Here is a 13,064-nt window from a genome sequence, read left to right on the forward strand (position 1 = left end):
AATGTGATAAACCACTTTATATATAAAGATAAATATATATATATATATCTGTTTGGGCACATCCACTGGCCGACTGTACCTGTGTCTCCTCCGTCAGGCTCCTGAATAAATGTGACTGTTCCACAGCCCCCTCTTCAGTGCAGGACATTCGAGCAGCATGGATGTATCTTTGTTCTATAGCAAATAAATGGTTATTGTTTTGCTCTGATTTGCAGAATCTGGCAGGAAGCCCAGAAGTACGTGTTCTTAAAAACACCGGATATGCCAGTTTGTGTGAAGTACCACAGATCCAAGAGAAATCCTCTTAAAGGGATCAAGCAAGATACAAATTTGCTTACATTTCCTAGAAACCAAGAGAAGACAGGCTGCAGTGTGAAGACTCCCAAGATGGAGAAGAAGTCGTCTCTTCGGGCTAAAGACCTCGAGCAAACAGCTCCTCTCAAATAACTGTTTGGTTGTGAGTTGAGCCAGCAAGGGAAACCGACAATGCTTGGCAGGAGATTGGAGCCAGTCACCATAGAAGAAGCGGCCTCAACTACCAAGCAAGAAGAAGATTCCGATAAGGCACTGCAGGCCTCATTAGCTGGCTTAAAGGTTAGTGGAACTGAAACAGATGAATGTGCGTTGCAAAGCCCCATTGGTGCTGTACCGAGCAAAATGCTAAAGATAGAGACTCAATCCGTGTATCTGAAAGTTCAGATGTGAATCCTGATGATAGTATTTCCAAGGTTATGAGTTTAGGACGGTCTTCAAAGGCACCTAGAGCAAGAACAGCTTTCCATGCTTCAAGCATGTTAGCTATGCATGCTAAGGTGCAAGCAGACTTGGCTACTGTCTGTACACAATGTGAGTAGTTGTAGAAATGACATCCTCTCAAAGATTTGGAAGCTGAAATGAAGAATCAGCAACTAAGGCAAGAAGCTAAAATGAAGATTCAGTATAGAAGAACAAAAAAGATTATTAAAGAGAGAAAATAATTAACCAAATCTTGAGAAACAATATGCTATGAAGATGGCCAAAGTAAAAGCATTAGCTTAGGCTTCTGCAAGATCTATCAGTCAAAGTGAAATGCCAAAAGGGCTTGAACCTAACATTCCAGCAGATCAATGGGTGCCATGAAAAATGAGTATACTTGAGCAAGGAGTCGCGGGTGGTGCTGCTAGTACCCAAATGTCAATGACCAACCCTATGGAAAGGGCTAGCAACATTCAATCTCTTCCGAGTGCACAATTTATGAAGCTTCCCGGAAGGAGATTATTTCAAAAAGGTTCAACCATGTGACTCAACCATTGATGTCTCTTCGTGATGCTTAAGAACCAGCAACAAGTCAAGGATCCCCAGCAACGCCATCACTTACAACTCAAGGTCCTACACCTATGTCACCAGTTCAAGTTCAGCCAGCTCCATTCACCACAAGACAATATAACTCATAGCAAACCAAAACAAAATTTCTGCTATGTTAGCGCAGCAACAAGGTTCATATGGTTTGCCAAAGAAGGGAATTCCAGTTTTTAATGGAGATCCATTCCAATATCTGACATTCATGAACTCCTTTGAACATCACATTGAAAGTAATTCTAAAAACGCTAAAGATCGACTGAATGACTTGGAACAGTAATCTGGAGGACAGGTGAAGGAGTTAGTCAAAAGTTGCCAATATATGAATCCAGAACAATGTTTTAAAAGGGCAAAAGAATTATTGTATTATCATTATGGCAATGAACATAGAATCGCAAGGGCCCACATAGACAAGATTCTTTCTTGGCTGGCAATAAAATCAGAGGCTTTCAAGCACATGCACTCTTTCTGAGAGGATGTTGTGTCACAATGGGAAGGAGTGTACATTTCCAAGAACTGAATCTGCTTGCTTATTCATCAATTATTGTCAATAAATTACCTTATAAAAGGAGGGAATTATTGAGAACCTAAGTTGTAGAGCTTAAGATGCTTCCTGGAAGGGATGCCACTTTTGAGGATGTTGTACAATTCTTGGAATGGCATGTATATCTTAACACTGTTCCAGTATTTCGAAACATTAAGAATACTTCAATAATTCATAAAGATGTAAAGAAGTCTAAATCATCATCTCAACAGAAACCGAAGGGAAATACCTTTGTTACTGCTGTGTCAGATACAAACACAAGAAATAACAAAGAAACAAAGGAAAAAGAAGATCAGACTGTTCATGAAAGCTGTTAGTATTGCAAAGAAAGCCGTTTGCATGCTTAATACACCGGGCCTAGTTGATCACAACCCCTCAGAACTGATGCAGGAACTAGTGGCCCTTGCAGACAGACACACACACACAAAGTGCTTTCTGTTTGAGACCCTGTTCCTTTCCATGTTGTTGGTCAATGGTGCCGCCGCCATCTCCAACGTGGACTTTGCCGAACTGCAGCTCGTGGCAGGAGAAGCAGACTGGGTCTTTTGCACTCCATCCACGTGCAGCCCATTTCCACAGTGGGAGCAACAGTACAAACTTCAGCCACCTCATGCACCCCCATGGCAACCCAGCCACAATGTGGTGACCGCAGCGACAAAACAGCAGGGTACTGCTGCTTCCACCATCAGTGGGGCCACAGTGCCTGGAGGTACGTACCATCCTGCACATTTTCAGGCAGCAAACCCAGTCCAATGCAGGGAAATGAGCAAGCCGGCTGCCATTAGTGGCCTCGGCTGTTGGCACCAGAAAAGGTCTGCTTTACCTTTGCAGCCAGAAGGCTCACCAGGAATTCCTGATAGACACTGGCGCAGAAATCAGGCTAGTTCCGCCCATATTCTTTGAGCAGAAAAACAATACCCGATGCTTACCCCTATGGGGTGCCAATGGTTTAACTATCCTCACCTATGGGACCATGTGGTGTGACCATTCACACCAGGAATGCCATTTTCAGATGGAACTGCATTGTTGCCACAGTAGGCCAGGCTCTTATAGGAGCAGATTTCCTCCAGGTGAACAAACTCCTGGTTGACCTCAACAGATACCGGCTGGTTCATGCCTCAACCTTCCAGGTTTTCCCCTCATACTGTACCATCACACTTGCTGGGGTTTGGGAGTCCATGCTCTCGAACAAAGTAAATACACTGCACTGCTCACAAACTTCCCCGCTCTACTGACCCCCAACTTCCACAATGTGGAACCAGCATATGACGTGCCACACCACATTAAGACCACCGGACCATCTGTGTATGCGTGGGCACAGCAACTTCCCCAACATAAGCTCCTTCAAGCCAAGGCCAAGTTTGCCACGATGGAGAAATTGGGGATCATCTGTCGTTCCAATATCCTGTGGGCTTCATCACTACACATGGTCCCAAAGAACTCTGGAGGCTGGCACCCCTGTGGAGACTACCTCAGGCTCAATGATGCAACAGTACTGGACAGATACCCCATCCCACACATACAGAACTTTGCCGCACAACTCCAAGGTGCCCAGATTTTTTCCAAAGTCGACCTGGTGAAGGTCTACCACCAGATCCCATAGCACCAGGACAATGTCCAGAAGACTGCCATTCAGGCTAAAAAACACGGCCCAAACATTCCAGCGTTGTGGCAAGAGACCTGGAGGGGATTTTCGTGTACCTGGACAACATCCTCATTGCCAGTTCAGATGTCAGGACCCACAAAGAATATTTAAAATGCCTGTTTGCCCAGCTGCAGACTTGTGAGCTAACCATCAACCAGTCCAAGTGCCAATTCGGTTTGACCACCATCGACTTCCTTGGGCACCGCATCTCCACCAAGGAGCAATATCTTTGCCTGACAAGGTCAAGGCTATTCAGAACTTTCCCAGGCCCAAAACCCACAAAAGCCTGCAGGAATTCTTTGAGATGGTGTATTTCTATCATTGCTTCCTCCCAAGAGCAGCAACCACCAGGCAGCCCCTCTTTGACTTTGTTAAGTCAGCTGGTCTGCGGAGGCACTCCAGGCATTCAAGAAGACCAAAACAGCACTCTCCAAAGCCTCATTCCTGGCACACCCAGATCTAGACTTATCCCTTGTTGTTAATGACAGATGTCTCAGACCAGGCAGTGAGTGCAGTGCTGCAATAGTGGATGGATCACCAATGGAAGCTTTCTTCAGCAAACACCTCTGACCACCCGAGCTGAAGTACAGCATTTTTGATTGCAAACTGCTGGTAATGTATCTGGCCATATGCCATTTCTGGCCCATCCTCGAAGGCCAAGTGTCCAAGGCCTACACGGACCACAAGCTGCTGGCGCAGGCGCTGGGAAAAGTCTTGGACCCCTGGTCGGCAAGGCAACAGCGGTACCTTTCATACATCTCCGAATATACAATGTACATCTGCCACATAGCCGGGAAGCCCAATGTGGTAGATGACACACTGTCCAGGTTAACAATCTCTGAGGAGAGGGGTGGCATCAACACAGCTCAGTTCACCATGGACCAGGCTTAAGATACCAACACACAGGCATACTGTTATATAGAGAATTTAGGTTAAAATGACTTAAGTTAAAATGTGATGATTAATCATAAAAAGGGAAGCCAGAACGGACAGGGAGCTTACTAGCAGCCAAGGACAAAAGGTTCAGCTGAATATGTTTTTTTAAACCTATCTTTTCATGGTCATAGTGAGAGACATGCAGGAGACAAAAGATTGATAAGAAGGGTGAGAAACAGAATTTAGTGTATGTAGAGTTCACAGCGTACGTAACGAACGTGATAATTAAAAATGCAGTTATACTTAGAATGCTTTTGTAATACTAACCAATTAAAACAGTATTAATAAGAAGGGGAAGGGCAAACAATAAGGGTATAAAAATCAATGAACTGTATGTATCGGGGCTTAACTGGTGAGAAACCAGTTGAGTCCAACTCTGCAGACTTGTAAATAAAGCTTGTCGTGTCATCAGTTTTAAAGAGACTCATGTGTGAGAAGTTTTATTTCTGACAAATGGGGGCTCGTCCGGGATCTACACTCCGGCCGTGAGGGGAGGCGAGAAGAGGGACATCGGAGGCGGTGCACCCCGCTGAGTTCAGCGGCTCCTAGTCCCTTGCTCGTCGCTTCGGGCGGCTTGAGCGAGTGGTATCCGGACAAGGTGACACGACAAGATGGAGAGGAGAAGGGTGACGGTTCAATCCCCGGGAAGACACCGGTAAGTGACGACTTACGATTGTGGTGTGGGGATTGGGTAACAGGTGTAACGGGATACACCTGTTTGGATAAAAAACCTAACGTAATAGATTAGGTATAGAGCTTTTGTCGTGGCGTGAGGACCCTGTCGTGGGACTCTAGGATAGACCCTCCGACGAAGTGCCGAGAAGAGAGGGGTCAACCCCAGGGAAACCTCGGCGGTAACCGAAGGAGGGACAGTACCTCCGATGAGGCGTCTGAGAAGAAGGGAGTAGGGTCCAGAACGAGAGGGTCCTCAGCAACGATAAACAGATCTAAGTGGGAAAATGGGAGGATCAAAATCTAAGGGCTCATCTGAAAATTCAGGACAATTCCTAGGAGTTCCCCTTGACAGCCCTTTGGGGAGAATGTTTGAAAATTGGGATAGTAAAAGATATCGAGACAAAAACAAGAAAAAGATGGTCCAATATTGTCTCCTTTGGTCGAAACAACCTATTAAAGGTTCCTCGGTCTGGTGGCCGAAATTTGGATCTGATGAGGATTGGGTTAGACAAGCATTAAACATATATGTAAATTCGAGACCAAAGGTGAATCAAGAAGAGTCAGCATATGCATTTTGTTGGGTTCCCTGGCCAGGATCCTTAACAAAATGTTTCAAATTGAGGGTAGCGGGAGAAAAGAAATGGGAACCTCTGGACAACCTTCCCCCTCCTTATATTCCCCCGGTGCCTACTGCGCCCGAGGAAAGCTCATTACCTGAGGGGAAAGGTGATGAATCTGATTGCCCCGAAAGGGGCCGGGAAAAAAAGGATGAATTAAGGGAGTCGGACCCTAAACTTCCACCGGTAAACCGACCTTGGACAAGATCCCAGACTGGTCCAGGACCATCAAAATTTTCAATAAGCCTAAATCCCCTGAGGGAAGTTCCTATGGGAGGACCGGGAGGGGGAACGGGATATGTGAATGTTCCCCTAACTAGTACAGAGGTGCGGGGATTTAAGAAAGAAATGAAAAAGTTATTAGAAGATCCTATAGGACTGGCTGAACAGCTTGACCAATTCCTGGGACCAAACACATATACGTGGGAAGAGATGCAGGCAATAATGGGAACATTATTCTCACCCCAGGAGAGGCAGATGATTCGACGGGCTGCCCTCCTCATGTGGGAATATGAACAACCTGGGGACCCCAGACCCCATGAACAAAAATATCCCTTAAATGAACCTAGGTGGGACAAACGAACACCCGAGGGATTGGCAAGTATGAGACAATATAGAGAGTGGACAATTAAAGGGATACGGGAGGCTGTGCCAAAGGGTCACAATTTCACCAAGGCATTTGGGAACCACCAGGGGAAAGACGAGTCCCCTACTGATTTTTTGGAGAGGGTGAGAAAGAATGTCCAACAGTATGCGGGCGTGGACCCTAGTACACAAATGGGTGAACAGCTTATTCGAATTGAATTTGTTTCCAAATCATGGCAGGACATTAGAAAGAAACTAGAAAAAGAGGAGGACTGGAGCGAAAAACCCCTAAGTGACCTGTTAAAAAAGGCGCAAAAAGTATATGTGCAGAGAGAAGAAGAAGATCAAAAGAGGGCGACAAAGGTTATGGTACAGACTATCCGACAGATGAATGCTGAATCCAGAGGGGAAAGAAAACAAAACCTTCCTCTAAACAATCCAAGATATCCAAGAGAGGGAAGACCCCGGAGGTTCGTTAAGTGCTATTACTGCAATGAGGAAGGACACTTTAAGAGGGAATTCCCCCAATACAAGAGGGAATTGCGTGCCCTCGAACTTATGGAAGAAGATTAGGGGTGTCAGGGGTTCCAAATGTTAGGGACCAAGTATAAGAGGGAACCCCTGGTAAAACTAAAAATTGGTCCCAAGGGAGAAGAGGTGGTGTTTATGGTGGACACAGGAGCGGAACGAAGTAGTGTAATAACTGTGCCAATCGGAACTGAGCCTGTAAAAAGTAATTTGACAATTTCTGGGATAGAAGGGGCTCCCAGAATGGTATCAATAATTCCCCAAGTAACAGTGAAACTGGAAGAAAGAGAAGGGGTACAAGACCTCTTGTTGTTACCGTCGGCTGGATTTAACCTCCTAGGAAGGGACTTACAGGCTCTCCTAGGTTTGGGTGCTCTCCCTGTGGACGGAGAAGTGCGAGTCCACCTCTGCGCTTTAAAGGAAGAGGATGAACGGCAGAATGACGAGAGAGTCTGGTATAAGGAGGGAAATCGAGGAGGTCTGGACATCCCACCTTTACATGTCACATTAATACCAGGTCATCAGCCGGTAAGGAAACGTCAGTATCCTATTTCTTTGGAAGGGAGAAAAGGGCTACAGCCGGTAATTGAGACTCTAATACGAGACGGACTATTAGAAGAATGCATGTCACCTTATAACACCCCTATACTCCCAGTGAAAAAGTCAGATGGATCCTATCGCCTAGTTCAGGATCTAAGAAGTTTGAATGCTATTGTTCAGACCCGCCACCCAGTGGTGCCTAATCCCTATACTATTATGAGTCGGATTCCCCCAGACCATGAGTGGTTTAGTGTTATCGACTTGAAGGATGCCTTCTGGACGTGTCCATTAGAAGAGGAAAGTAGAGATATGTTTGCGTTTGAATGGGAAAATCCATGGACAGGTAGACGGAGACAGCTTCGGTGGACTGTATTGCCCCAAGGGTTCACTGAATCTCCGAACCTGTTTGGACAAATGCTAGAACAAATCCTGGTGGACTATCCACAATCTGATGATTCCCAACTAATGCAGTATGTGGACGATTTACTATTATCAGGACCCAAGGAACAAGAAATGAGGGGAGATACAATTAGACTCTTGAATTATCTGGGGAAAAAGGGTCTACGGGTGTCCAGGAACAAGTTACAGTTTGTTGAGAGAACTGTGGTATATCTGGGACACCAGATAAGTAAAGGACAGAAACGGATTACCCCTGAACGGATTGCGGGAATCACTAGAATGCCGTTACCCCGTAATAAGAAGGAAATAAGACAATTCCTGGGACTCTTAGGTTACTGTAGGTTATGGATAGAGGACTACTCAGCTTTGGTGAAGTTTATGTATGAAAAGCTGACAAATGAAAATGAATATCCATTTCAATGGACCCAGGAGGAGGAGGGATGGTTTGAGGACTTGAAGCATCGCCTGACACGAGCCCCAGTACTCACTCTGCCCTCTTTAAAACAGCCCTTCCAGCTATTTGTCACTCATAACCAAGGAACAGCTGTGGGAGTTTTAACACAAGAAAAAGGCGGTCAGCGACACCCAGTGGCTTTCCTTTCCAAAATGATGGACCCAGTGTCTCGCGGATGGCCGACGTGTATCCAGGGAGTAGCGGCTGCTGCTCTGTTGGTAGAGGAAGCACGTAAACTTACTTTTGGAGGAAAGATGACTGTGTACACCTCCCATTCTGTGAGTGTTTTATTAACACAAACTGCCCATCGATGGCTGACTGATTCTCGCATATTAAAGTATGAAACCATTTTAATGGTCGGAGAAGATCTACAGTTTACAAAGATTAATAGCTGCAACCCAGCTCAGTTTTTATACGGCAGTGAAACAGAGAGAGAGGTGGAGCACGACTGTGTCGAGTTGACAGATCTTCAGACCAAGACCCGAGAAGACCTTTGCGATACTCCACTGGGAGAAGGATATGAATTCTACATTGACGGCTCCGCCAGATGTGTTGACGGAATGAGAAGAAGTGGATATGCTATAATAGAAGGAAATACTTGGAAAGTAGTAGAATCCACGAGACTACCCGGAAGCTGGTCAGCACAATCCTGTGAACTATATGCCTTGCAAAGAGCCCTCAGAATACTGGCAAAGAAAATTGGAACAATTTACACTGATTCCAAATACGCATATGGGGTAGTGCATACCTTTGGAAAGATCTGGAAGGAGCGTGGTCTAATTACATCAAGAGGAAAGGAATTGGCACACGAACAGATGATTACTCTGACTTTAGAAGCCTTGACATTACCCCAGGAAATAGCAGTGGTCTACATACCAAGCCATCAGAGGGGAGATACCCCGACAGCAATTGGAAACAGACTGGCTGATGAAGAAGCCAAAAGGGCAGCCATGCAACAAGAAGTCCGTTTGCTGACCTTAATCCCAATAAGGCAAGGCATAAAGAAGGCTCCCATTTTCACTGCTAAGGAAGAAAAGGACATGGCTCAGCTGGGCGCAAGCCAACTGCCTGATGGAACATGGAAGACACCAGATGGAAGAATGGTTCTAAATAAAGAAATAACTCGCAATATTTTAAAACACCTGCATCATCAGAGCCACTGGGGCACCCAAGCCTTATGTGACACAGTGCTTCGAGAATATGTGTGTAAGGGAATCTACACCTTGGCCCAACAGGAGGTGCAGAACTGTCACCTATGCACAAAAATTAATAAGAAGGTAATGAGGACAGGGACCATGGGAGGTCAACCATTAGCCATACGCCCTTTTCAACGTATCCAGATCGACTTCACAGAGTTACCTCAAGTCCAAAGATGGAAATATCTGTTGGTGATAATAGATCACTTTACCAGATGGGTGGAAGCCTTCCCAACAGTAAATACTACAGCCTCTACAGTAGCTCGCCTCCTCCTAGAGCAGATAATCCCCAGATATGGTATAATGGATTCTATAGACTCAGACAGGGGTCCACATTTTTCTTCAAAAATCCAGCAATTGATTTGTAATGCATTACAGGTTTCTTGGAAATTACATACCCCTTGGCATCCACAAAGCTCAGGGAGGGTTGAACGTATGAATGGAACCCTAAAAATGCAATTGACAAAATTAATGGTGGAAACTAAAATGCCTTGGATAAAGTGTCTGCCCCTGGCTTTATTGAGAATTCGTACAGCCCCATGAAAAGATGTAGGGTTGTCCCCTTATGAAATGATGTTTGGGCTTCCCTTCTGGAGTACAGTTGAGGGGTGTCCCACCTTGGGGGAAGGGGATATATTTGTTAGGAACTATTTACAGGCACTGTCACGCTCTCTTGCAGATTTACGAAAGAGAGGACTATTGGCACAAACACCGCCTTTAGACTTTTCTTTACACAAAGTGGAACCAGGAGACTGGATTCTCATCAAGACCTGGAAAACTGAAAAACTCCAGCCCCAGTGGGAAGGTCCATACCAAGTTCTCTTAACTACAGAGGCTGCAGCATGAACAAGAGAGAAGGGGTGGACGCACGCATCCAGATTTAAGGGACCTGTAGAGGCGCCTCAGGACCCTAATACGAACTCAGATTGGACTTGTGTTCCTGGAGAAAAACCTCTTACCTTACGATTTCGCAGAAAGACTTGATTCACAATGTTATTGTTATGTTCTTTGATTTTTCTTAGTTTGCCTATGTCTTTATCAGGTGTGAAATGTAAGAAATGCAGAGACACAGTGGTCCTGTTTCAGGACCACATTTGGGGAAGAAAGGAAGGTAATTTCATTTCCCATACCTCAGTTCCTGAGAAATGCTGGGCAGAAAATACCACCCAACATCCATATACCCCTTGTGTGGAAAAAGAAGGAAATAATATGGGTCATTATATACAGATTCCTAATACCACTCCTTTCCCTCTTAACGGTTGGAAGGGTGACTCAGGCCTACCATGCCCTGATGGACTCTGGTTTTGCATACACCAGCGTACTGTTCCAATGAAAAGTTCCACTCCACACTCGAAAGTGCCTGCCCCTTTAAGACAGCCGGACTTAGTTCGAGTCCATCCAAATAACCATGAAAGTTTCGGTAATGCAGTTGGGGGAGATAACCTTTTTGTAGATCTTGCAACTAAAATTGCAGGAACTTTTAATGTAACCAATTGTTGGGTCTGCGGGGGTCTACGGATGTCAGAGCAATGGCCTTGGTGGGGGGAACCCCTCAATTCATTGACCATGATTTCCCGAATTTGGACAACTAACCGAACGAGATCAAGAGAAACTTGGTCTCTCTCTAACGTCCCCTCTGGTTTTTATTGTCTCTCACGAACCGGCAAATACACAGTAGGAAAAAGTCCCTGCAAGGCTGTATGGATTCGCATTTCGCCTGGTATTTTCACTTGGTTTCCAAAACCTCTGACTTGGTTCTTATCCACTGTTTTTAAAACTAATTGCCTACCCCTGTCTAATAGCAGTATTCAGTTTTGGAATTGTACCAGTTCCACCATCACAGGACCATACCAATCAAACCCCGTTCTTAAAAGAGTTTGGGAAAGGGGGTATGGAGTATCCCCAAATGGATTATTCTGGGTATGTGGTAATAAAGCTTATACTCGTCTTCCCTCACAGTGGAGTGGAACTTGTTTCCTAGGAATAATCCGCCCAGAATTTTTCCTCCTACCCCACAATCATGGTCATAAATTAGGCGTGAAGGTTTTTGATACATTACACCGTCAACCCCGCTCTAGCACGGTACATTTGGGACAATGGGGAGATGATTGGCCTCCAGAACGCATAATTCAATATTATGGTCCCGCTACATGGGCTCAGGATGGATCCTGGGGTTATCGTACTCCTATTTATATGTTAAATCGCATTATTCGCTTACAAGCAGTCCTTGAAATTGTTACAAATCAAACAGCTCTAGCCCTGCAATTACTTGCATCCCAGCAAGGTCAAATGCGCTCTGCTATATATCAGAACCATCTGGCCCTAGACTATCTCCTAGCCACGGAAGGAGGTGTATGTGGATAGCTTAATTTGACTAACTGCTGCTTACAGATTGATGATAATGGCCAAGCCATTCGAAAAATCGCTGATAATATTCGTACTTTGTCCCATGTACCGGTTCAAACCTGGCATCCTTTTGCACAATTAAATTGGATGGACAAATGGTTTGGGGGAACCTGGTGGCGTACCTTCTGTGGGTCATCGGAGGTATTTTATTCCTCCTACTTATTTTGCCCTGTATTATTCCCTGTCTACGCAGCCTGGTGATTTCCATCGTCCAACAGGCTATGCAACCAGGGGGACTGGGAGACCCTGTTAGAATTTTACTTCAGCACGAGATTAATGTATCATGAAACGTTTCTCTTCCCCAGGTTAAAATCCCCATTCATATCTATATATATATTACACACATTTTAAAGAGAGAAAAGGGTGGATTGTTATATAGAGAATTTAGGTTAAAATGACTTAAGTTAAAATGTGATGATTAATCATAAAAAGGGAAGCCAGAACGGACAGGGAGCTTACTAGCAGCCAAGGACAAAAGGTTCAGCTGAATATGTTTTTTTAAACCTATCTTTTCATGGTCATAGTGAGAGACATGCAGGAGACAAAAGATTGATAAGAAGGGTGAGAAACAGAATTTAGTGTATGTAGAGTTCACAGCGTACGTAACGAACGTGATAATTAAAAATGCAGTTATACTTAGAATGCTTTTGTAATACTAACCAATTAAAACAGTATTAATAAGAAGGGGAAGGGCAAACAATAAGGGTATAAAAATCAATGCACTGTATGTATCGGGGCTTAACTGGTGAGAAACCAGTTGAGTCCAACTCTGCAGACTTGTAAATAAAGCTTGTCGTGTCATCAGTTTTAAAGAGACTCATGTGTGAGAAGTTTTATTTCTGACACATACCGCACTGCCATAATCAATCCACAAATTGAAGAGTTCAAACTAGACCCAATGGCCCAGCGCTCATGTGATAAGTCTACAAGCCAATCCTGCCCACGACCTGGAGACGGCGGGTATTCTATCAAGTGCATGGTCTCTCTCATCATTCCATTTGATCAACAGTCTGCCTCATTTCAGACAGGGTTGTATGGCACAGGCTTCGGCACGAAGTTTTACTTTGGGCAAAAACCTGTGTTCAATGCCAGTGAGCCAAAGTCCATTAGCACTCTAAAGGCCCAGTGCAACATTTCCCACCTGCAGCGGACATGTTCGACCATATAGACATTGTAGGCTCCCTTCCCATCAGCCAGAGCT

The 13,064-nt window shown here is 44.9% G+C and overlaps 1 long non-coding RNA gene across 2 annotated transcripts; it reads left to right on the forward strand.

Annotated features, from left to right (window-relative positions):
- The first annotated feature begins 255 nt into the window (after nucleotides 1-255).
- Nucleotides 256-12,679, forward strand: LOC138761282 (uncharacterized). Of its 2 annotated transcripts, none has more exons than XR_011356238.1 (2): nucleotides 256-5,118; nucleotides 10,137-12,679. It is a non-coding gene; the product is annotated as an uncharacterized lncRNA (long non-coding RNA). The 2 variants fall into 2 exon arrangements; XR_011356237.1 differs by having other exon boundaries at nucleotides 256-594.
- The last annotated feature ends 385 nt before the right edge of the window (nucleotides 12,680-13,064 follow it).

This window comes from Narcine bancroftii, chromosome 4, assembly GCF_036971445.1.
Source record: "Narcine bancroftii isolate sNarBan1 chromosome 4, sNarBan1.hap1, whole genome shotgun sequence".
NCBI lineage: Eukaryota > Metazoa > Chordata > Chondrichthyes > Torpediniformes > Narcinidae > Narcine > Narcine bancroftii.